The sequence below is a fragment of the Ictidomys tridecemlineatus genome, chromosome 7 (genome assembly GCF_052094955.1).
Source record: "Ictidomys tridecemlineatus isolate mIctTri1 chromosome 7, mIctTri1.hap1, whole genome shotgun sequence".
NCBI classification, from domain to species: domain Eukaryota; kingdom Metazoa; phylum Chordata; class Mammalia; order Rodentia; family Sciuridae; genus Ictidomys; species Ictidomys tridecemlineatus.
The window spans coordinates 147505993-147531530 of record NC_135483.1 but is presented as its reverse complement, the minus strand read 5'-3'; the positions used below and the strand labels follow the sequence as shown (position 1 = coordinate 147531530).

General features: G+C 36.3%; 1 pseudogene; it reads right to left on the bottom strand.

Annotated features, from left to right (window-relative positions):
* Positions 1-5714: 5714 nt before the first annotated feature.
* LOC110598094 (sequestosome-1 pseudogene) lies at positions 5715-11862 on the bottom strand (annotated as a pseudogene).
* Between the last annotated feature and the right edge of the window lie 13676 nt (positions 11863-25538).

Below are 25538 nucleotides of genomic sequence, written 5' to 3'. Positions count from 1 at the left end.
TCAGAGATTGGCATCGCCTCCATAAATGACTAAGTGTCTAGAAAAGTAGCACACAGCAAATGCACAAAAACCTGCAATGATAATGAGCCTGATAATGTTGATAATAGTAACTGATATGTAGATGAGAAGTATACATAGCTAGTTAAAAACTTAATTTCATTTCACTATAAAAGAATGCCTAGGAAAAATGAGAACAAAAGAAGAAAAGTTACTGGATAGAAATTAATTATAGGGATTTTTTTTTTTTAAAGCAAGATTCAAAAGGTAGGCGGGAGGGGGAGCAGAGAAAGAAATCACTTAACAAAACCATTCTGTGAAACATGTAATAGGAAACAGGAAATGCTTAAGGCACAGATACAGCAGCAATTATATCCATATCTCCCATTAACTTTGCATTTGCTGCCTCAGGGAGTCTCAACCAACATTCCTGGGAGACACAGGTCTTGAAGGTTGATTACTTACTGTTTTTTTTTTCCTTTTTCTTCTAGAATTATTAAACTCTCCATCAATGGTATTAAGACATAATGTCTAACATGGACAAGAAATTGCTGATAGTAGAAATTTGATTGTTCTGTGGGTGAATTGAGTATTTTGATTTTTATTGAGTGTAAAGGAAGATGTATGAACCTTGCCATTTTATATTAATTCATTTATGATAAACATTCTTTTGTATTTGACAAATGCTCTCCTTTGGTACACATTTCTCATAACTCTTAATACAATGATAGCAATGGAAGATGTACCAGAGAAACTACTCTCCCAGGCTAAGATCATCTACTCATGTAACCACCTGTGTTGAGGCTGGAAAGGATACTGGGATTTATCTGCTTGAATATCCTTATTTTGATCATGGAGAAGCTTTAAGTCTGCTGAGTCTCACCCAAAACCAAACAGGTAGTTAACTGCAGATTTACAGTGAAGCCACAACCTTGTTACCACATTCTCTTTGCAACTCCCTAGTCTACATTGATCCACCATATCCCATCAAACCAGGAATCAATTATATATTAGGGTTCTTCAGTAAAATAGAACTAATGGGATGCATATGTGCATATAGAAAGATTTTATTATAATACATTGGCTCATATGATTATGAAACCTGACAAATCCAAAATCTGCAAGGTGGGCTCACAGGATGGATACCCAGTAGAACCAAATAGTGAGTTTCATTCTAAAGGCCCATGAGCAGTAGATACAGAACAACAGATGGTACAGATGAAGTTTAAGGGCACCTACTGGAAGAGTCCTTCTTTCTCAGGAAAGCTGGTTAACCCCCACCACCCATTCAGGCCTTCAGCTGATTGGGTAAGATCACTCCACATTATGGAGGCAATCTGCTTTCCTTGGTTTGATTAAAATGTTAACCTCATCCAAATACATTCTCTTAATTGACACATAAATTTAACTATTACATAATTACTCCAATAAATATCTTCTTTGTGGTATTTTGCCATTAATTCCTGCCAAGTGGGGAGATTTAAACAAAAGGCAAAGCTTGGTTTTATTCCTCTTATCTTTTCTTGTACTAACTAGAATAGAGGCATAGAAGGGAAAAGTGGTGAGCATCCTCATAAATGTTAGGAAGGGATAATACAAGACAGGGGACTGGGGGAAATATACCATAAATTTGAAGGCAATGAATATATTCAAACTACAGAAGTTTTCATATTGCAACTATTATCTGTACCTAGTGTGAACAAATTACATAAATTCTCACATCTCTCAGTACCAGACTTAACTATATTTGAAAGCACAATTGCACCATATTCATAGAGCTGATGACATGACCAGTTTTTCTAGAAATAAGATAAGATGGTCAAGCACAAGATATAACTTCAGCAGGACCAGTGGCCCACAGACAAGCAAAATGCAAGTCTATGATGAATGCAGTGAAGGTCACAGAAAGCTGAAAGGCTTACGTGCACGTGGGGAAACTACATTAAGGAATTAAGGGAAGTTTGGCCAGGCGCAGTGGCACATGCCTGTAATCCCAGTGGCTTGGGAGGCTGAAACAGGAGGACCTTGGGTTCAAAGCCAGCCTCAGCAAAAGCGATGTGCTAAGCAACTCAGTGAGACCCTGTCTCTAAATAAAATACAAAATAGGGCTGGGGATGTGGCTCAGTAGTTGAGTGCCCCTGAGTTCAACCCCCAGTACCAAAAAAAAAAAAAAAAAAAAAGATTAACGGAATTCACGAGGATCACAAAGACATGTATACCTCAAAAAGTCTCACAAGAAACCTCTGTTCATTTTCAAATTGTATTGACAGGGGGTGAATTTAATGATACCAACTGTCCACCTCTGTAATCAGGATTGATGTTTACAATAATGATGAAATTACTGAAATGCAAGATTATTTATTCTCTCTTCATTTCTGCTTCTAGTTCATTTGGCTTTCTGTTCTATATTCACAAGCATTAAGTTTACTTACAATACAATTCAAGGACATTGCTTTATTGCAAAATAACTTGAATATGAAACTAGTCTTTTTAAGGGCACCATCTGTTGTTCATGACACTTTAAATGAAGGAGATTTCAGTTACTAAATATTCCACAGAAACATATGAAGAGAATTCAAAGGGTTTCTAAGAAAATACAATATCCCTTAAGCATGAAATGAAACCTTTTCTTCAAAGTGTTTGCACTAACAAAGAAGTGTTTAATTATATTTCATATACATAGATTTTTTTTCTACAAAAGCAAAATAATACATGAACTCGATTAATAGTCCTGTAAAGCAAGAAAAATGATGAAAGTCAGTGATATTTTTATTTACAGTCATGTAAGGAGAGAAACAAATGGGATCAAGGCACTTGCCCAAAGTGGAATGGTTCTGAAAAGACTAATTGCTTTGGTCCCCCTCACTCCACATATAAGTGTGAGTCAACTGACCAAGGACAGAGTTGAGCCTTGGAGAACAAGTGGTCTAATGGCATTTTTATGGAAGGGTTAATCATATTCCCTAGGCTTTAGTGTCACATTTTTAAATGACGTAAAAATTCTAGAACTTCATAGAGGAATAATTAATGAAAACTAATCAAGATTCCAAAGTCCTTGCTAGTAAGAAGTTATCAGATAAATGTTTAGACATAAGAGTGCCTATTAGTAATGTTTCGAGCTGCCGGCATGAAGGGTTTTCAGGAACAGCTCAGTTAAACTATTACAAAAGAATTGGAGCTGCCATCTTTTGTGAACCACTCTAATCTGTAATAATCTATCCTGTCAATAAACCAGTTAAACTGTGGCTTTGTCAGAGAGCTGGGGTCAGAAAGTATTATCGTAGATTGTCATTTTGCTCTCTACATGGTGCACTACACATCATTTTAAAATGATATGCTGTGTTCAATATTTTATATGACTGAAGGATAACTCCAGACTTGAATTTATTGCCACACACAGTTGCAGCTAAATCATATAACATTACTTCAAACACTCTTTTCAAGATATCAGCTAGCATAACTGGTGATAAGCCATTTTATATATAAATTCATTTTTGTCTCATTTATCAGTAGTCACTTTATTGCTTTGGAGTAACCTAAAAAAATTTTATACCTCGAAAAATTTTTGACATCTTTACATACCGTCCATACATATTCTGTTGTTGTTGAATAAGTGAAAAAGAAAACCAGGACTTGGTCCCTTTATGGAAAGTATTTTAAGGCTTCTGCTTTTTGGATTTAAACTTGCATTTGCTATGACTTAGAGAAGAGCTCTTTGGATTGGAACAAAAATCAATGCTGTCTTATTGCAAACACTTGTTTTCAATATGGCTGAGAAAAAAAAATCCAGACAGAAATAATTTGTTATATTTATCTTTGAACTACTGCTATCTTGTGTAAATACCAATTTATCCTGAATTTCAGTCAAAATTTTATTTAATTGTCCTTAATGTTCCTCACAGTGACTATTTCAACATTTAAATTTCAACAATAATCTTATATTCTAAGGTTTGAACCAATAAACTCACTCAACAAAAATCAATGAGGTGCTTTCCAAGACCTTGTATCATTTAGTATATTGAGAAGTCAATAAGCCAAGAGTCTGCTTATTTAAGGGAAAGAAGAAATTTAGCTAATATGGGCAAAGACCACATAATGACTAGAGAGAGCATTTATCCCTTGAAATTAAAATATTAACTGACAAGGACTGAAGACAGATTTATTCTGAGGTTTTTTTTTTTTCTTTTCTCTAAGAATGTTGATTGTCTGGCAATGTAATTAAGAGATACCTAGTTTGTAAGTGTAGAAACAACTGTTCTATTTATTTTCTCACAGCTGTAACGTGACATAGGGCCCACCTCTTCATGTGACATGGGGCCCACTAACTAATTACTAGTTTCTAAATTTCCTATACCCCAGGGTCATTCAAACACAGTGATGGTCGTGAACATACTAATAAATTACCAACGTAATTCTGCACAATTATTTTGTACAATATATGCTTGATCCATATGGCAGCATATTTTGGCATTAAGGTCATATGCCAGTAGATTATGATTAATAAAATATCAAAAGATTCCATAAGAATCATCTACATAAATTAAATCCATGATTGCTTAATGGGCATTTACCTAAGAATAACCTCCAAAGATACTGTATGTAATATTATAATCTCAGGTAGACATAAGTCATGGAGAAAGATGATCCAGAGATCAGAGGAGACACATTTGTGTCTATCTCACTCGGGAGAAGGTAGAGTCCATGTAAGGCAAATTAATTGATATCTACTTCACATCCTCACTTCCGGGAAATAAAAGTGATGACGCTTGTCAGGGATCACAGGATGCCAGCCTATTCAAATTGTCTGGTTCATCTAAACACGTGAGGAGTTTCAAATGAAATACTCTATGTAAATGGTATTAAAATGATTTTGTTTCCCCATGTCAATGTATGTTTATTTGTAAATTAGCTAAAAGGAAGTCTAGTAGTGTATCAACTTTCTAAGATTAAAGAGGAAAGTGATCTTAAGAATGGGGAAGGAACAGTGAAAGGCAAATAACCCTTCAGGCCTGTTGCGCTTATGTAATGCTAATGGTTTGCATGTGAAGAATAAAGTGATGCTAATCATGTTAAAGAATGAGCTTGGCCTATCAGAAAGGGGAATTGAAGGTTTCCAGGAACAACATGTTAAAGTATGGTAATAGCAACATTAATGATTAAAATGAAATCAAGTACTTAAATAAAATATAAAGAAACATTCTATCTTCAGGTGAAAGGCTAGCATCTTTGCAATTTTAAGACCTATAACTAAAATTTTCAGGAGAGTTCCTGTTTCCATGAACAGGTCTTTAGACTAATTCTATAGCTATTGCTAACTTGCATATATAATAAATCATCTACAAAATTATCTATCAACCCTTCTTAAATTCATCTTAAATTCATGATTTTAGCTAACAGCACCTACTCTATGTTTGGCTCCAAGTTAAGCTCTGACTAAGAATATCAGAAAAATTCTTAAAATAGTTTATCACTTGAATATTTCTTTTAAAAAAATATTTTTAGTTGTAGCTGGACACAATACCTTTATTTTGTTTATTTATTTATTTATTTTAATGTGGTGCTGAGTTTAAAACCCATGGCCTCGCAAGTGCTAGGTGAGCGCTCTATGGCTGAGCCACAACCCCAACACTTGTTTGAATATTTCAAAGGAAAAAAAAAACTATTATCTCTCAAACAGTTCAGCATAACTAACACTTACTTTGATCTCAAAAAATTCTCTAACTTAATTTCTTCACTCTGGGATCCTCCCATGGACCAGAAGCTGATTCTGCTGTGGGGTGGGGGCGGGTATCACCCCCTCAAGGAGGACGTGGGCTCCAGTTTCTTGGTGGACCCATCTCCCAGCCTGGCCACTCGAAATGCCCCCATGTTTCAACTTCCGCAGCCAGCGGCTGTGAAAGAAGCCCCCAGAATGGTGCCCAAAGGGGCTGGGGAACAGGTGGTATCGCCGACACTCCTTCTTCTTTTTAATGTAGATGCGAAAGATGTCATCCTTCGCGTAGGACATGGCCATTGTCAGCTCCCCATCACTGGAAAATGCAACCCAGTCTCCATCCTCATCGCGGTAGTGTGTCTGGAACCCGCCCGGACGCCGTGCGGGGGAACAAGGCGACCACCCGGCTCAGTATCCGCTCTCAGGGGCCTGGGCGGGCAGTGGCCTTGGCATCCACCTGGAGCTCAGGGCTGAAACAGAAGCAGAAACGGAGGATCTCGCGCTCTGCTTCCTCCTTGCCCCAAAGGTGGGCCTTCACCGCTAGAGATGCCACAACCGCAAGTCTAACAGTAGGAACACAGCTGGGTCTCAATGTTTTTTTTTTTGTTGTTGTTTTGTTTTTTTTACCATAATTAAGTACACTTTCACTGTACTTAATGATGGATAATCCCTGACTGTGAGTGGTTCAGTTTACCAATTTTTGATTTTATAATGGTATGAAAACAATAGGCATACCCATAGAAACTGTACTTCAAATTCTGAATCGTGATCTTTTCTTTCCCTAGTGATATACAGTCTGATATGCTTGGGTGTGTTGGGCAGTGGCAGCAAGCCACAACTCCCTATCACCCACTGAATCCACAGAGGAAACAACTGACCTTGACAGGATACTGCAGATACGCTATGATGCTTGGGAGGTTAGATGTATTACATGCATTTTTTACTCACAGCACTTTCAACTTTGTCAGAATGTAACCCCATCACAAATTAAAGAGGGTCTGCACTTGCTGTGATTTACTGGGCACTTTCAATGTGCAGACAAGGATTTCTGTTATGGGTTGGGATCTAGAACGTCCTTCAAAGGATCATGTATTGAAGGTTTGCTCCCCAATCAATAAATGCTCAGAGAATAAAAAAAAAAAAATTCTCTAACTTAATTTCTAAGATTACATACAAATATTGAGATAGAAAATGATAGTCAGTGGAGAGCAAGGAAGGGACAGTCAAGGTCAACCAGAGGACAAGCAGGAGAACAGCCTTCTTAACCACTGGACAGTTTCTCAGAAAGGGCATAAGTCTCCATCTTGCCAAAAGCAACTGCATAATCCTTAATCTGGCCCTCAGGACAATTGAAATATCAAAAAACAACTGAAAGGACCTTATCAACTTCTCCTTAGGTGCGTTTAAAAGAAGGAGTGCTGTAGACTCGAGGCACCAGGAGTTTTGAATCTTTCATTTTTCTTTTTAATAAAATTCCTGCTCATTTGCTTACCCCAGCAGTGTTCACAGTGAATTCTCTTCAACTCCATGGAACATGAACCCAATCCCAACTCCTGCCAGTAACAATATCAGAATAGAGGAGACAAATTTATTTTCAGATAATGTGATTTGTAACTGCTTGGGGCACATATTCACCCTTTGAACACATCCCTACACCTGAGGAGGGGTAAAGAATGATCAGTGGTCCAGCTGGGCTATAGTAAATGTTCATTTCAGTAAATATGCTTGGAAGTGCCAAGAATAGAATTCTATGATCAAATAAGATGAGTTCTCCTAAGAAAGGGTTGTTACAGAATATGGGTAAAGAGAATCCCAGGTATCATTTTAAGTACACTATTGGGATGTTATGAGACCATATATTTACACTATACAGTGCTTTGCGCAGTGCCTGATATATAATAAATGCTCACTAAATATGAGTTATTAAAAGTGGGACACATTCTCTCTCTCTCCCTCTCTCTCCAGATGTTTCTACTTTGAGTGTGAATAAGAATGACTGCCCTTTCAAAACTACTGAAAAGAGTTTTCTCTCAGTTCTTTCTTAGAGAGAAGCAATGACTTATCTGATTGGTGACACTGAGCCAGCCTGGCCCACTGGTGCATATCTGTAATTCCAGCAACTTGGGAGGCTGAGGCAAGTTAGTGGCCAGTCTGGGCAACTCAGCAAGACCCTGGCCAAAATACAAATTTTAAAAATGGCTGGGGTGAAGTGCAGTGGTAAAGCACCCCTGGGTTAAATCCCAGTACCACAAAAAGAAAGAAAGAACATCACACAAGAATGACTCATTCTTCAAGAACTTCCCTTTTGCAATAGCCTGTCCTCAGGAAGGAGATACCTGTTGCCCTTACCACTATGCAGAAAACACAATGAGAACACAGCCTATGACTTGCCAAAACCTGGAACCCACCTCCTCCTTTGTAATACCATGATGTTTCCCCAGGCATCCAGTAAACTTAACGTTGGCTGTAAAACATTGAAGTCTCTTCTTAGATGACCACTCAGGTTATCAAGGAGTTCAGGAAACCTGACTGTGGTGGTAGGTCTATAATCCAGCCTTATCAGAATAAAAATTTGTATTATGATACTGCACATAACTTGCATCTATTTTTTAATTGAACTCAAACTGAGAGGGAGAGGAATAGGATTGATTAATCATCAAACATTTGATTTTAAAACATCTTCAGAATCACCAGCATTAACTGTTATTATAGTTATTGATACACAACACAGAACTATTCATGGAAGAGATTTACAGTGATGACTCTGTGGTTTAGATTAAGTCAGTCTTCAGATCAATCATCATGCTTTACTAAAAGTTGCTTTATAGAAAAAAAATTTGTGCACAACAGGGTATTGTCAAGGGGGAAGCACAAGTGCCTTCTGAAGATTACAGCTGAGATTCTGTAGGATACTACAGAATCTGAAATTTTTTTGTGACACACCGAAGTTTATTGGTCAAAGAATACCTACAGAGAACAACAAACAAACCCAACCCTAGGACCTTGGGGGCTCCCAACTCAGGAAGAAAAAAAAAAGCTGCAGAATAACTCAAGAGTAAGAATGGAACAAAAGTATCTTAATATGGGATTAAATATATACTAGGATTAATGGAGCCCCTTTATACATAGATGCATAAAAGAAAGCCAAGTAGAAAGGACAGGAGTCACAGTCAGAGGGAGGTCAGAAGAGCGACTGCATTCAAAGGAAAAGTCTTTTATGAAGAGACAAAATCCTGTGCATTTGAAGAAGGATTTGGGAGTGTTTGGGAAGACATTTTAAAAGAATTAAGATGTACAAAGAGGATGTAGATGGATAATAAGTTTTCTACATTGTGAGTGAAAATATGGGATGACCACTGAGGTCTCTGCCAGCTCCACGAAATCATGAAATTCTTTAAACCAGTCTCTTGCTCATTTTTTAATGAAATGAAAGGGTGTGTGTATATTGTGGTATTTTATTTTTGTTTTTACCAGTGAGACTGTGCTCCCCCGTCTTTCCCTCCCAAAGGAAGAGAAGACCGCGCAAATGGCAATTCAAGTAAGGCAACACCAAAAGCCAGCTTCCAACTCAGAGACTGGGTCTCATTCTGATGTTTCCAGCACTCTGCATGCAGAGGAGCTCCGCTGGGGGAGTTGGGGAGGAGTGTGTGTGTGTGTGTGTGTGTGTGTGTGTGTGTGTGTGTGTGTGTAAACAATCACTGAAAATACAGTTTCAGAAAGGGGTTTTCATTCATACTTTGTTTCACTAAACCCTGTAGAATTTCAAAGAATTTATGTAGAAAACAATCATGCTATGTAACCCAGCTCATTTTTCTCCAGAAAAGGGTATCAGACTGTAGCAAAAAAAAATCTAAATTTCAACAATAAACAAACAAATCAAGTCTTGGCTAACATCAAGAATAAAACTACCATCATTTACTGCTCCATACATCCTGAAAATCCCTGGGCATGGTGGTGCACACCTATAATTCCCAGAAACTCTGAAGGCTGCGGCAGAAGAATCACAAGTTCAAGTCCAGCCTAAGCAACATAGTGAGACACTCAGAAACTTAGCAAGACCTTGTTTCAAAATGAAAAATAAAAAGAGCTAGGAACCTAGCTCAGTGGTAAAGTGCCTCTGGGTTCAATCCATAGTACCAAACAAACAAACATAAAGAATCCTGAAAATCTAGAATTTCTAGAATCTAAAATTCTAAAATTTATTGAGAGAATTCTGTTCATTGACTGCAGAATCCTACATTCAGTGAAAGTTTAAAATAGTTTTAATATGTCAATCTTAAATAACATTTATATATAGATAAAAGTAGTCTGAATTTTCAAGGGTACTACAATCACTCTTATATATAAATAACAGATACAGGAAAAATTATCAATACAAAAGAATCAGGGGCACACAAAACTTCTTGTGATGAGCTTCCAGGAATATACCAAAAAAATGCAAATGTACCTAAAATAAAAGCCATGGAATTCCCTGGTATTTACAAATACCAGGAATTTGTAAATACCAGGTAATTCCATGGCTTTTGTTTTACTTATATACAATAAAGTGTAGGAAATGGGGATGCTTAGGTTTTCTCTGCTTAGTGGGAGAACAAGAACTGTCTAAGAATTTGAACAAGGATATGTTAATGTAATGTAATTGTAAATCTCAAGACCTTTACAAAATTTTAATCATGATTGAAAAGAATGTACAGAAAAGTAAAGGAGTCCTGTTAGCATGGTGTCAGGCAGGGGTCAAGGAAAGATAATACTGTAGATTCCCATGGCAGAAATGGCCAGCAAATGTAAGAACAAGGGTTTTAGGTTATCTTCTGTTGTCTGCTATGCTATAGACTATCACTGTGATTTCACCTGTTCAGTGAAAGGGTGATTGATGTCTGAGGTATATTGAGAAATAAGGCTGGCACATGGCCATTCACTGGCAAAGTTGGCCGACATCAAACAGAAGTTTCAAGAGGGGCTATGACAAGCAAGTTTCACGTATTCAGCATGAAATCCTGAAGAAAGGATCTTGGGAGAAAAAGATTCATAATCTGGCCACTTCTATATCTGGAACCTCCCAGGAAAAGATATTTTTAGACCTCCCACCAGAAGTGAAAATGGAATCATGAGTCATTCTATTAGGTTATTAAAGAAAGATATTAATTGCATAACAAAAGGCTACTACTCAGAGGGTTTTAAGGTTATTAAATGTACTAACAAAATTAGCACATTACTAGAATTTACTGGGATTTGAAAGATAATGTGCTACTATGAAATCTGGCTGCCACACAATGGCCAAATTTTAAACATTCTGTTATGATTTCTTAGGAATTTATGGCTGGATTGTCCACTGTTTTCATATAGACTGTTTAATTTATCCACACATCATTCATTTTGTTTTGAGGCAATTAAGTTTCTCAGTTACTGCTGTTTTTGCTTTTCATTGATAAATTAGGGTTATTTTCATTAATTAAGTTTGCCCAAAGTTATCATTAACCCCACAGTATGAGATAAGGCACACATGTATCAACAGTCCTTTGGGGATGTATCTTTCTGGTTATTGGACCAGATTTCAGCATTCAAGATTTACAGACACAGCTCAAATAGAGAATTGTCCATTTTCCTGCCTCTAAAGAAGATATAAACCTGATGCATGTACAGTGAAACTTCGTGTTTTGCCCACCAACAGTAGGAGTAGAAACAGTAGGTCATTCCCAGATTTGCTTGTTGAGCCTAAGAAGAATTCTGCAAAACTTATCAAGAATTGTCTAGAGAAACTTTTCAACTAAGAAGAAAGATAACGTTTTCCTGCATTATGGAGTGACAGTAGGATAGAATTAGGTTTGAACCATTATATTCTAACTTGGTCCTTCATGATGACAGGCATTTTTTTTTACTAGAATGACCTTTATTAGGTTCAGTTTGATGTTTCTTACTGATTATATTCAGCTTATTGGGAGAATAATCTTTTGTATCCCTAGAAGGACACTATGTAAGCGAGTTGTCCTTTTTAGGGTGACACATTAGGGGATATATGTCCCTTCATAGGTGATGTTAATTATTTGTTTTTTTGTTTGTTTTTAGCTATACATGACAGTATAATTCATTTTAACATAATTATAAAATCATGAAACATATCTTGTTATAATTCAGTCCCATTACCTCTCCATCCTCTCCCCTCCCCAACCCCCTGCTTCCTTCTCTCTACTGATCTTTATGCAATTTATTCACAGTTATTTCTTTAATTAATTTCTTGTGGATGTAAACATGGTGAGATTTACTATGGTATATACATACATGTACATAGGAACGTTATATCTGATTCATTTCACTGTTTTTCCTTACCCATTTCTCCTCCCTTCCCTTCATTCTACTTTGTCTACTCCAATGAACTTTCTTCTATTCTTTTTTTTAATCCACCCTTCTTATTGTGGATTAGTTTTTATGTATCAGAGAGGGACTTGGGCTTTGAGGACTGGCTTGTTTGACTTAGCACAATAGTCTCCAGATCCATCCATTTACCAGCAAATGTCATAAAGTCATTCTTCTTTATGACTGAGTAATCCTCCATTGTGTATATATGCCACAATTTCTCTATCCAGTAATCTGATGAAGGACACCTAGGTTGACTCCATAACTTAGCTACTGTGAATTGAGCTACAATAAACATTGATGTGGCTGTATCACTATACTATGCTGATTTTAAATCTTTTCGATATATATCAAGGAGCAGGGCAAATGGATTAAAAGGTGGTTTCATTCCTAGTTTCTTGAGGAGTCTCTGTACTGTTTTCCAGGGTAGTTGTACCAATTTGTTGTCCCACCAACAATGTACCAATGTACTATTTTTACCACACCCTCACCAACATTATTGTTACCTGTATTATTGATCATTGCCATTCTGACTAGAGATGAAATCTTAGGATAATTTTAATTTGCATTTCTCTAATTGCTAGAGATGCTGAATGTTTTTTCAGATATTTGTTGAAAGTTCATATTTCCTCTTTTGAGAAGACTCTGTATAGTTCCTTTGCTCATATATTCATTGGGATATTTGAGGGTTTTTTTGGTTGGTTGATTGATTTTTTTTTTTTTTGGTGTCAAGATTTTTGAGTTCTTTGTGTATCCTGGATATTAATGCCCTCTCTGAGGTGCAGATGACAAAGATTTTCTTCACTCTGTCTTCTCATTTTTGTTTCCTTTGCTGTGAAGAATCTTTTTAACTTGATGCCATCCCATTTGGAGATATATTTAGTTTGTTTGTTCTTTAGTTGGTTGGTTTTGGTACCAGGGACTACTGAGCAACATCACCAGTCCCTTTTTTAAAATAATTTTTTGAGACAGGGTCTCACTAAGTTACTTAAGGTCTTACTAAGTTGCTAAGGCTGGCTTTGAACTTGTGATCCTCCTGAGCTGCTGAGATTACAGGCATGCACCATTGAGCCTGGCCCATTTATTGATTTTTGATTTTGCTTCTTGCAATTTATATCTTGTTAAGGAAGTCAGTGTCTGAGTTGACATGTTGGAATGTTGGGCCTACTTTTCTTCTAACAGGTGCAGGATTTCTGGTCTAATTCCTAGGTCTTTGATCCACTTTGAGTTGATTTTTGTGCAGGGTGAGAGATAGGGATTAAATTTTATTCTACTATTTATGGATTTCCAGTTTTCACAGCACCATTTGTTAAAAAGGCCATCTTTTCTCCAATGTATGTTTTGGGCACCTATGTTGAGTATGACATATCTGTATTTATGTGGGTTGGTCTCTGTGTCTTCTGTACCATTTGGTCTATGTGTCTATTTTGGTGCCAATACCATGCTGGTTTTGTTACTTTAGCTTGTAACATAATTTGAAGTCCAATATTGTGATGTCTCCTACTTCACTCTTCTTGCTGAGGAGTGCTTTAGCTATGCTGGGTCTCCTATTTTTCCAGATAAATTTCATTACTGCTTTTTCTATTTCTAAGAAGAACATCATTGGAAATTTTAATGAGAAGGGCATTGAATCTTAAGTTCTTTTTGTTGTATGGCTATTTCAACAATATTAATTCTGCCTATCCAAGAACATGGGAGGTCTTTCTTCTAAGGGCTTCTTCAATTATTTTGGTTAGTGTTCTACAGTTATCATTGTAGAGGTCTGTCACCTCTTTTGTTAGATTGATTTCCAAGTTTTTTTAGGTGTGTGTGTGTGTGTGTGTGTGTGTGTGTGTGTGTGTGTGTGTGGTTTCAGTTGTTTGTTTATTTTGAGGCTATTGTGAATGAGATGGTTTTCCTAATTTATTTTCAGCTAATTCATCATTGGAGTAGAGGGATACAATTGATTTGTGGGTATTAATTTTGTACCCTTTACAAAATGAATTTGCTGAATTCATTTATGAGTTCTAGAAGTCTTCTGGTAGAGATTTTAGGAGGTCTTCTAAATACAGGATCATGTCCTAGGCAAACAGAGATAATTTGAGCTCTTCTTTTACCTGTCTACATCCCTTTAATTTCCTTCTGTTGCCTGATTGCTCTGGCTAGAGTTTCAAGGGCTTATATTCAATAGGAGTAGAGAAAGTGGCATATCCTTATTTTGTTACTGTTTTTAGAGGAAATGCCTTCATTTTCCTTTACTCAGAATAATTCTGACCTTGGTTTTGTCATATATATAGCCTTTAAAATATTGAGGAATGTTCCTTCTATCCTACTTTTTCTAATGTTTTAAAGATGAATGGGTGCTGTATTTTGTGAAATGCTTTTTCTGCATCTATTGAGATAATCATGCAATTCTTGTCTTTAAGTCTGTTTATGTGGTGAATTACATATATTGGTTTTTATATATTGAACTAACCTAGCATCCCTGAGATGAAACCCACTTGATCATGGTGCTCTATCTTTTTAATCTGTTTTTATATGCAATTTGCTGATTTTTTAAAGAAATTTTTTATCTATATTCATCAAGAGCATTGGTCTGAAATTTTCTTTCCTTGATTTATCTTTGTCTGGTTTGGTATCAGAGTGATACCAGTTTCATATGAGAATGAGTTTAACATAGTCCCCTCCTTTCCTATTTCATGGAATACTTTGAGGAGGATTGTTATTATTTCTTCCTTAAAGATCTGTTAGAACTTGGCTGAGAATCCATCCAGTCCTGGGCTTTTCTTTGTGGGAAGACTTTTGATGGCTGCTTCAATTACATTAATTGAAATTGATCTAAGTTTTCTATATCTTCCTGGTTCAATTTGGGTAGGTCATATGTTTCTAAAAATTTGTTGATGTCTTCAGAATTTTCTGGCTTATTGGAACATAAATTTTCAAAATAGTTTCGGAAAATCCTCTGGATTTCAGTAGTGTCTCTGGTGATATTTCCTTTTTCATCCTGGATTTTGATAATTTGACTGTTTTTTCCTCTTTCTTTTGGTTAGTTTAACCAAGTGTTTATCAATCCTTTCAAAAAACCAACACTTTTCCCCCACATCCTCTCCAACAATTATTGTTGTTTGTATTTTTAACAGTTACCATTCTGACTAGAGTGAGATCCATTTCTCTAAGTAATCTACAGGTGTTGAACATTTTTTCATATATTTGCTGATTGATTATATATCATCTTCTGAGAAGTGTTTGTTCAATTCCTTGGCCCATTTATTGATAGGGTTTTTTGTTTTCTTGGTACTTAGATTTTTGATTTCTTTATATAACCTAGAGATTAGTGCTCTACCTGATGTGCTAGTGGTAAAAATTTGCTCCCAAGTTATAGACTCTCTATTCACCTCACTGATTGTTTCTTTTGCTGAGAAGAATTTTAGTTTGAATCCATCCCATTTATTGATTCTTGGTTTTAATTCTTGTGCTATAGGAGTCTCATTAAGGAAGAGAGGGCCTAATCTGACATGATGGATATTTGGGCATACTTTTTCCTCTAATAGGCACGGTGTCTCTGGTTTAATTCTTAGGTCCCTGATCAACTTTGAGTTTTGTGCATGGTGAAAGATAGGGGTTTAATTTCATTTTGTTGCATATGGATTTCCAGTTTTCCCAGCACAATTTGTTGAAGAGGCTATCTTTTCTCCAATATATGTCTTTGGCACCTTTGTCTAATATAAGATAACTGTAATTAAGTGGGTTAGTCTCTTCTGTACCATTGGTCTACCAGTCTATTTAGTGCCAATATCATGATATTTTTGTTACTATTGCTCTGTAATATAGTTTAAGGTCTGGTATAGTGATGCCACTTGCTTCACTCTTCTTGCTAAGGACTTCTTTAACTATTCTGGGTCTCTTATTTTTCCAGATGAATTTCATGATTGCTTTTTCTATTTCTTTGAGGAATACCATTAGGAATTTGATTGGAATTGCATTAGATCTGTGTAGTGCTTTTGGTAAGTATGGTCATTTTGACAGTATTCATTCTGCCTATCCAAGGACAAGGGAGATCTTCCCATCTTATAAGGTCTTCCTTGATTTCTTTCTTTAGCATTCTATAGTTTTCATTGTAGAGGTCTGTAACCTCTTTCCTTAGGTTTACTTCCAAGTTTTTTGCTTTGTTTTGTTTTTTTGTTTGTTTGTTTGTTTTAGGCCACAGTCAATCTAGAAAGCATTATTAAGATTCCTTGGAAAACTTGGAATGGAACCACCATTTGACCCAGCTATCTCATTCCTCAATCTATACTCAAAGGACTTAAAAACAGCATACTACAGGGACACAGCCACACCAATGTTTTATTGCAGCACAATTTCAATAGCTAAACTGTGGAAACAACCTAGATGCCCTTTATAGATGAATGGATTTTTAAAAATGTGGCATATATACACAATGGAACATTACTTGGCAATAAAAAAAGAGAATAAAATCATGGCATTTGCATGTAAATAAATGGAGTTGGAGAGTATAATTCTAAGTGAAGTTAGCCAACCCAAAAAACCAAATGCAGAATTTTTTCTTTGATATAAGGAGGCTGATTCATAGTTGGGTGGTGAGGGGGAGCATGAGAGGAATAGACAAAATCTAGATAAATCAAAGGGGTGGGAGGGAAAGGGTGGGGGCATTGAGATAGAAAAGATGGTGGAATGAGATGGACATCATCACCCTAAGTACATGTATGAAGACAGGAATGGTGTTAATATACTTAGTATACAAAAAGAGATATTAAAAATTGTGCTCTATGTGTGTAATAGGAATTGTAATGCATTCTGCTGTCATATATACCAAATTAGCATTTTGAAATTTTTTTTTAAAAAATCCAGGTTCCCCAGGGGAAAAAAACAACTCTTTGTTTCATTAATTTTTTGTATTATTTTTTAATCTCAATTTCATTGATTTTGGCTCTGATTTTAATTATTCCTGTCTTCTACTGATTTGGGTGTGGTTTATTATTTTTCTAGTACATTAAGAGGTAATGTTAGATTATTTATTTGGTATCTTTCTTTTCTTATAATGTGTGAGCTCCATGCTATGAACTTTCCTCTTAGAATTGCCTTCATATTGTCCGAGAGTTAATAAGTTGTATCACTATTCTCATTCACCTCTAAGGATTTTTTTTATTTCTCCCCTGATTTCTTCTGCTATTCATTCATCATTCAAAACTGCATTATTTACTCTCCAGGTGTTAGAGTAGTTTCTATTTTTTATCTAACATTGGTTCTAATTTTATTCCATTGTGATCTGATAAATGCAAAATATTATCTCTAGTTTTTTGTATTTTCTAAGATTTGCTTTGTGACCTAAAATATGGTCTATTTTAGAAAATGTTCCATTTGCTGCCGAGAAGAAAGTGAATTCAGTATTGATGGTTGAAATATTTTACAGATGTCTGTTAAGTCTAAATTATTAATTGTATTTTTTAGTTCTTTACTTTTTATTTGTTCTAATTAGTTATACATGACAGTAGAACTACAGTATACATGACAGTAGAATACATTTTGACACATCATACATAAATGGAGTATAATTTCTCATTCTTCTGGTTGTGCATGACCTAGAATTACACAGTCATGTAATCATATATGCACATAGGGTAAAAATTTCTGATTCATTCTACTAAGCTTCCTACCCACCCTGCATTCCTTCCCCTCCTTTCACTCCCCTCTGTCTAATCCAAAGTTCTTCTATTCTTCCCTAGCCTCCCCACCTTATTGTGAATTAGCATCTACATGTCAGAGAAAACATTTGGCCTTTGGTTCTTTGGGATTGGCTTATTTTTCTTAGCATGATATTCTCCAGCTCCATCCATTTTCCAGCAAATACCATAATTTCATTATTCTTTAAGGCTGAGTACTATTCCATTGTGTATTTATACTACAGTTTCTTTATCCATTCATCTGCTGAAGGGCACCTAGATTGGTTCTATAGTTTAGCTATTGTGAATGGAGCTGCTATAAACATTGATGTAGCTGCATCACTATAATATGCTCATTTTAAGTCCTTTGGGTATATGCTGAGGAGGTGGGATAACTGGGTCAAATGGTGGTTCCATTCCAAATTTTCTGAGGACTCTTCTACTGCTTTCCAGAGTGTTTGCACTAATTTGCAGTCCCACCAGTAACATATGAGTGTACCTTTTTCCTCACATCCTCACCAATTGTTACTTATATTCTCAAATTATTACTATTTGCCAATGACATGATTCTATATTTAAAAGAACCAAAAAATTCCACCAGAAAACTTCTATAACTAATAAATGAATTAAGCAAATTAACGGGATATAAAATCAACACTCATAAATCAAATGTGTTCCTATATATCAGTGATGAACCCACTGAAAGCTACCCCATTCACAATAGCCTGAAAAAAAAGAAAAAAGAATACTTGGAAATTAAAAGAGGTGAAAGAGGTCTGGGATTGTGGTTCAGCAGTAGAGTGCTCACCTAGCATGGGCAGGACCCAGGTTCGATGCTCAGCACCACATAAAAATAAAGGCATTGTGTTGTGTCCATCTAAACCTAAAAAATAAATATTAAAAAAGAGTTTTTTAAAATAAATAAATAAAGATAAAATAGATGAAAGACCTCTACAATGAAAACTATAGAACTAAAGAAAGAAATCGAAGAAGACCTTAGAAGATGGAAAGATCTCCTATGTACTCGAATAGGCAGAATTAACATTGTTAAAATGGCCATACTCCCAAAAGCACTATACAGATTTAATGCAATTCCTATTAAATTACCAATGACATTCTTCATAGAATTAGAAAAGGCAATGATGAAATTAATTTGAAAAAAATAGAGGCTCAGATTAGCCAAAGCAATCCTTAGCAAGAAAAGTGAAGCAGGAGGCATCACAACACCAGAACTTTAAAAAAAAAAAAAGACCTTAAACTCTTTTTTAAAAGAGCCATAGTAACAAAGTGGCATTATATTGACACTAAAACAGACACATAGACCAATGGTACAGAATAGAAGACAACTAAAAAAACAAAAACAAAAAAAAAAACCAACTCTTCGTTTCACAAAAATATAGTTATCTCATACTAGACAAAAGCTCCAAAAACATACATTGGAGAAAAGATTGTCTTTTTAACAAATGTTGCTGGGAAAACTAGAAATCCTCATGTAGCAAAATGAAATTAAACCCCTCTCTCTCATCCTGCACAAAACACAACTCAAAGTTGATCAAAGTCTTAGGCACTAGAACAGAGATCCTGTGCCTACCAGAAGGAAAAAGCAAACCTAAATCTCTACCATATTGGCTTACAGAACAAATTCCTCAACAAGACTCCTAAAGCACAAGAAGTAAATCAAGAGCAAAGAAACAATCAATAACATGAAGAGAGAGTCTACCAAATCAGAGAAAATCTTTACCACATGCACCTCAGATACAGCATTAATCTCCAGGATATACAAAGAATTCCAAAAACTTAACACCAAAAAAAACAAATAATCCAATTAATAAGTGGGCAAACGAACTGAACAGACACTTCACAGAAGAAGAAATACAATTGACCAACAAACATGAAGCCAGTCATAGTGGTACATGCCTGTAATCCCAGCAACTTGGGAAGCTGAGTCAGGAGGATTGAGAGTTCAAACTCAGCCTCAGCAATTTAGCAAGGCCCGAAGCAACTCAGTGAGACCCTGTCTCTAATAAAATATTAAAAAAGGGCTGTGAATGTGGCTCAGTGGTTAAGCACCCCTGGGTTCAACCATTGGTACCAAAAAAATATATACATATATGAAAAAATGTTCAACATCTCTAGTAATTAGAAACATGCAAATCAAAACTACACTAAGATTTCATTTCACTCCAGTCAGAATAGCAATTATCAAAATACAAGCATCTTTAGTTTTGTTGGATGATCTATCCAGTGATGAGAAAGGTGTGTTAAAGTCACCCAGTGTTATTGTGTTGTGGTCTATTTGATTCTTAATATTGAGAAAGGTTTGTTTGATGTATGTAGATGTCCCACTGTTTGAGACATAAATATTTGTGATCATTATATTATTGTGTATGATTCCCTTAGGCAGGATGAAATGGCCTTCTTTGTTTACTCATTAATTTTGGCTTTAAGTCTATGTTATCTAATATGAGAATAATAGTTCCTGCTTGTCTACTAGATCCATGTGAATGGTATGTTTTTTACCAAATTCTTTCACCTTCCTGTGGGTGTCTTACTTGTGAGATGAGTCTCTTGGAGACAACCTATTGTTGTGTCTTATTTTTCAATACAATCTGCAAACCTATGTGGGGTTTTATTGTTTGGTTGGTTGGGTTTTGGGGTTTTTTTTGGGGGGGGGGATGTACTGGGAATTGAACTCACTCAATCACTGAGCCACATCCCCAGCCCTATTTTGTATTTTATTTAGAAACAGGGTCTCACTGAGTTGTTGAGCACCTTGCCATTGCTGAGGCTGGTTTTGAACTTGCGATATTCCTGCCTCAGCCTCCTGGGCACTGGGATTAAGGCATGTGCCACAGCACCTGGCCCAAACTATGTGTTTTAATTGAAGAGTTGAGACCATTTGTATTCAATATTATAATTGAAAGATGATTTTTACTTCCTGCCATTTTGACTTATTTTTTGAAATGTGTGAAATTGGATTTCATTCTCCTTTCATTGTTCTAGTGTAATTCCTCCCTATTTTGGTTTTCATTTTTATTTTTCATTTCTTCTTCATGAAATATTTTATTGAGTATGTTTTTGTAGTGCAGATTTTCTGATGAGAATACCTGTAGCTTTTGTTTATCATGAAACAGGTTTTTTTCATCTTCAATTCTAAGTCTTAATTTTGCTGGGTCTAGTACTCCGGGTTGGCAACCATTTTCTTTTAGAGCTTGGTATATATTGTTCTAAGACCTCCTAGCTTTTAAACACTGGGTTGAGAAATCAATTGAAATCTAGACTGTTTTACCTCTAAATGTCACCAATAATTTATTTCTTGCAGCTTTTAAAATTTTATCCTTATTCTATATGTTAAGCATTTTCATAATAATATATCTTGGAGTAGATCTGTTGTGACTTTGTATATTTGGAGTTCTATATGCCTCCTGTATTTAAATTCCCATTTTCATTCTTAAGATTTGGAAATTTTTCTGATATTACCTCATTGAAAAGATTGTGCATTCCTTTAGTTTATATTTCAGAACTTTCATCTATCCTAATGAATCTTCAATTTGGCCTTTTAATGTTATCCCAGATTTCTTAAATAGATCTGTTTCTGGTCTCTTAACATCTTTTCTCTATCATCAACTTTATTTTCAAGATTATATACTCTGTCTTTCAGGCCTGAAAATCTGTCTTTAAAGTGGTCTATTCTAATCGTGATGCTTTGAATTTTTAATTTGATTTACTGATTCCTTCATTTTGAGGATTTATGATTGTTTCTTTTTCACAATCTCTCTTTATTGAAGTGATCTTTCACTTTCTGCATTTTCTCTCTGAGTTCACTCCTTACATCATCCTTTAGCTTCTCTGATATTTTCTCAAAACACTGTGGTGTCAGTAAAGTCTGTTGAGTCATTTGGGATTACTTGGGATGTTTTTCTTTTGCTTTTTTATATTGTTTGTATGTCTACCCATGCATTGATGTGGTTGTGACTTCTTTTAAGTGAAGGACTATTTTGGGAGTTCCTTTTCTTAAGAGTCCTAGTTTGGGTGCATATGCAGAGAATGATATTTTCATTCAACATGTGACCTCTGCTGATCCCAATATCAGTTTCGCTAAAAGTGATGCCACTGAGCCCTGTTTACTATAGTCACTTCTGAGCCAGCTGTCATTCTATTCAACCTTATAAGAACAAAAACTTGTTGTAGTTGATCTCTACTGTTCCTCAAACTCAGGCATGTGCCTATAATAAAGTTCTGGAACAAGTCAATGAGTTAGTTATGAAATTTGGTAAATTACTATACCCTTCAGTGAGTGTTAAAAGGAGAGAGGAAGAAAGTTTGAGTAAATAGGAGAGGGAAAGGAGAGATAGACAGATGAGAGAAGCTGCAACGGGTAATTTATTCCAAGGTAAAAAGGAGAGATAGATGAATGGGTGTAATTTGAGGTGTAACAGAGTATACAAAAGGGTGAATGGGGGAAAGGAAGCAGGTATAAACGAGAGCTAAGAAAACAGAGGAAAATTGATTCCAAATAATGCTTTAAACCTTTAGATGAAATACATTCAAATGGGTTGGAGGTACTTTGTTGGCCATTAGATTAACAATTATTGTTCAAGTTAAGGAGTTATTTTTATGATCAAAGTTAAAGTTTGAGTTGTTTTAGTATAACCTGTCCAGTTGAAAATTCTTGTTGATTTGGATTTCATTGGGGTTTGGACATTTAGCAGATGTTCACAGACTTTGACTGTGGATCTCTCCTGAGTTGTAGGATAACTGGGAGCAATTTTACTATGATACTCCAAACAGCAGCTTTTGATTTGTCAGCTCAAGGGCCTGAAGTTGACTGCTGGGATGGTACAGTGTTTATATTGTATGCAGTAGGTCAGGATGCAGGCTCTAGAGTGTCCCTTTGATTGCTATGTATCACCAGTAACTGTTATCCTCTTTTGGATCCTTTTCCCAGTACTAAAGGTCCTGGTGGCTGTCCATGAGCAAAGGAAATCTGGTTGTGGATTTTTCGTGGGTGATCTGTGGTATACAAGTATTTCCCCAGCCAATGTTGCTCTCTCAGGTATGGTGGTGAATAGCCTCCCGTGGTTCACCTGGACTCTAGTTTCTATGGCCCTAGGTGGTGAATGGCATATGTAAATTACCTCTGCTTCCTAAGTCTGATGCAAGGTCCCACAAGTACCCAATGTCCTTTCACTTGCCAGCTGTGCTCACAGTTCAGGCTATGCACCTATTAAGGCTGGTATCAGCCCCTTTCTGCTGTATAGCCTTAGGCAATTTCTTGCTGAGTTTCTATGCCACTGGATATTCAGGCAATTTTCCTCTGGTCCAGTCCTATAATCTAGATTCCAGGAATTGTTCCTAGTCTTCCTAGGTACCTCTCAATGGTCAGAGGCCTGGTGAATCTGCTTTCCTTTCTTCCAGGCCTAAGGTACTTCATTGCTGCCTCTGTTCTGAATTGAGCAAGCAAGCAGATGTGGGGCAGCACTTTTCACCCTTGCCTGGGTCACAGAGGCTGAACAGGGTTAGAGGCACACTTCCAGGACAGGTCCCCTCCAACATACTCCATTCCCCTTGTTCATGGGGAAGGAGAGGACAAGAGGGATTTTGGTGATTTAGGGCTTAGTAGTGGTCCTTCAAGAAGTTCTTTTTGGTTGGATTCTTAAGAGGTCCGCCTGCAGGGTACTTCCTTCTGGTTTAATTTGCAGCTGTGTGGGTGAGGGAAGACCCCATGCTGATTTAAGAGGGTGACTGCTCAAAGGAGGGCTCCACAAGATGGCTGCGTACCCCCAGCTCCACTTTCTTTTCACTGTTCAGTTTGTGTTGCTTTAAGGAGCCTCTGTTACCCCTGTGCTTTAAGTTTCATCTGTCTTTCCAGCCATTTGCAAGTGGCAGAGCTTAAGAGAATGTCCACACACCCCATTCTTGTCCAGTCTACCATTTCAGGTTGGGGAGGTGGTTAGGGCACTCTGTGTCTGGTTAATACTATGGCACCCTGTCTTCCAGTGTCTCCACGTCTCAGGCTACGGTAATATGGAGTCTTAGAGCATTTATTTTGTCACCTACCTCTCAATTCTGCTTTCCCTTCACTGTCTTCCTTCCTGTGCTGTGAGGAGATCAGGACTACAGCCTAGCTCACTTTTGCCATCTTCCTTAATCAAGGGGCAAATTCCATATGTGATGAATGTCAAAAACAGAACAGAATTACAGTTGTCACTCTTCAATAAAATATAGGTAAATAAAATCTATTGCTTGAATTTTTCTCTATATATTGGTTATAGATATCATATCAGATCCAATTTAAGACTATCTTTAACGATCCAATTGAAATAAGAAGAAAATGCAATAACAACCATTTACACTGCACCTGGTGATCCTCATGCAACTCTTACGTAAAATTACATTCCTCTTACAGATTGATTGTTGAGAACTAAAGATAGTGATCTCATACCTTAAATTCTCTTTGATCCTCAAACTACCTTCACATAACTATGTGAAGGTCACCAAAAGGCATAAATTAGAAAAATAAAAAAAAATTATCTAATACTTCAAATCATGTGTTTAATATTTAATAGTAGGCAATGTATAATTCTGGCCTTATAATTCCCACATTGATCATCCAGACAATAATACAGTTCAAAAAGAAGTAAAATACATCTTCTTAATTTGTATTGGTTAACATTTAGAGCATATGGCTACTGCAGACATAAGTTAAAATAGTCACAGGCAATGGTGAAGAATTCCAAATAATTAATTCATGTCCCTAAACTATGGATGCAGAATTTTAAAGGTTTATATTTACAGTCTTTAAGGAAAATGTAACCTGGGATTACACAAGAGTATGCTTTTTATGTGACTACAAATTCAGAAAATAAAATTATGAAAAATTAATGAAGGGAAAGTAAGATTAAATTTGTTATTTTTCCTCACAAGGCAAAACAAAAGGAGAGATCCCTTAGTATCCATGGGGGATTGGTTCCTAGACCCCACAGGAATGCCAAACTTGGCAGATGCTCACGTCTTTTATATAAAATGGCAAGCATTTGCATATAACCTATGCACATTCTCCTGTATATTTTAAATAATCACTAGACTACAATAATACTTAATACAATGTAAACACTACATAAATAGTTGTTCTATATTGCTTAGGGAATAATGGTAAGAAAGAAACAATCTGAGAAAGAAAGAAAAAGAAAAAAGTCTGCAAGTGTCCAATACTAATGCATAATTTTTTCAAATTTAAAAAGGTGTCTTAAATTCATTTTTAAATTTGTACATTACAAATTTACAGATTTAAAAGTTATAGGGCAAGGAATATAGCTCAGAAGTAGAGTTCTTGCCTAGCATGTGCAAGGCCTGAATTTGATCCCCAACAGCACACACACACAAAAAAAAGTCAGATTCCTGGGGTACAATGTGCTATTTTGATACATGTATACACTGTGCAACAATCAAGTCATTGTAATTAGGATTAGAGTACAGTGTTGGGGATGCAAATCAAGTCAAGATGGCACCTGGCAGTTTGCCATGAGGAGTGGTTTGTGAAGCAACGCCAGCGACCCATTAAGATGATGAGGATTCCTTATTGGCTGACTGCTGTATCTAGATGATGTTAATTGAGTCAAGCTGTGTGTAATCAGTTAGGTATATATACCTCTGCTGTCCCGCAATAAAGCAGTTCTGCTACCTTAGGAGCCTGCTACTTTGAGTTCTCGCTCAGTTCCCGCTGAGTTCACTTGCAATAAAGTAGTTCCCGCTTCAACCTTCAAGTTGCTGGTCACCTCCCGGTTATTTTGCCCAGCCGGACTGCGGCAGTA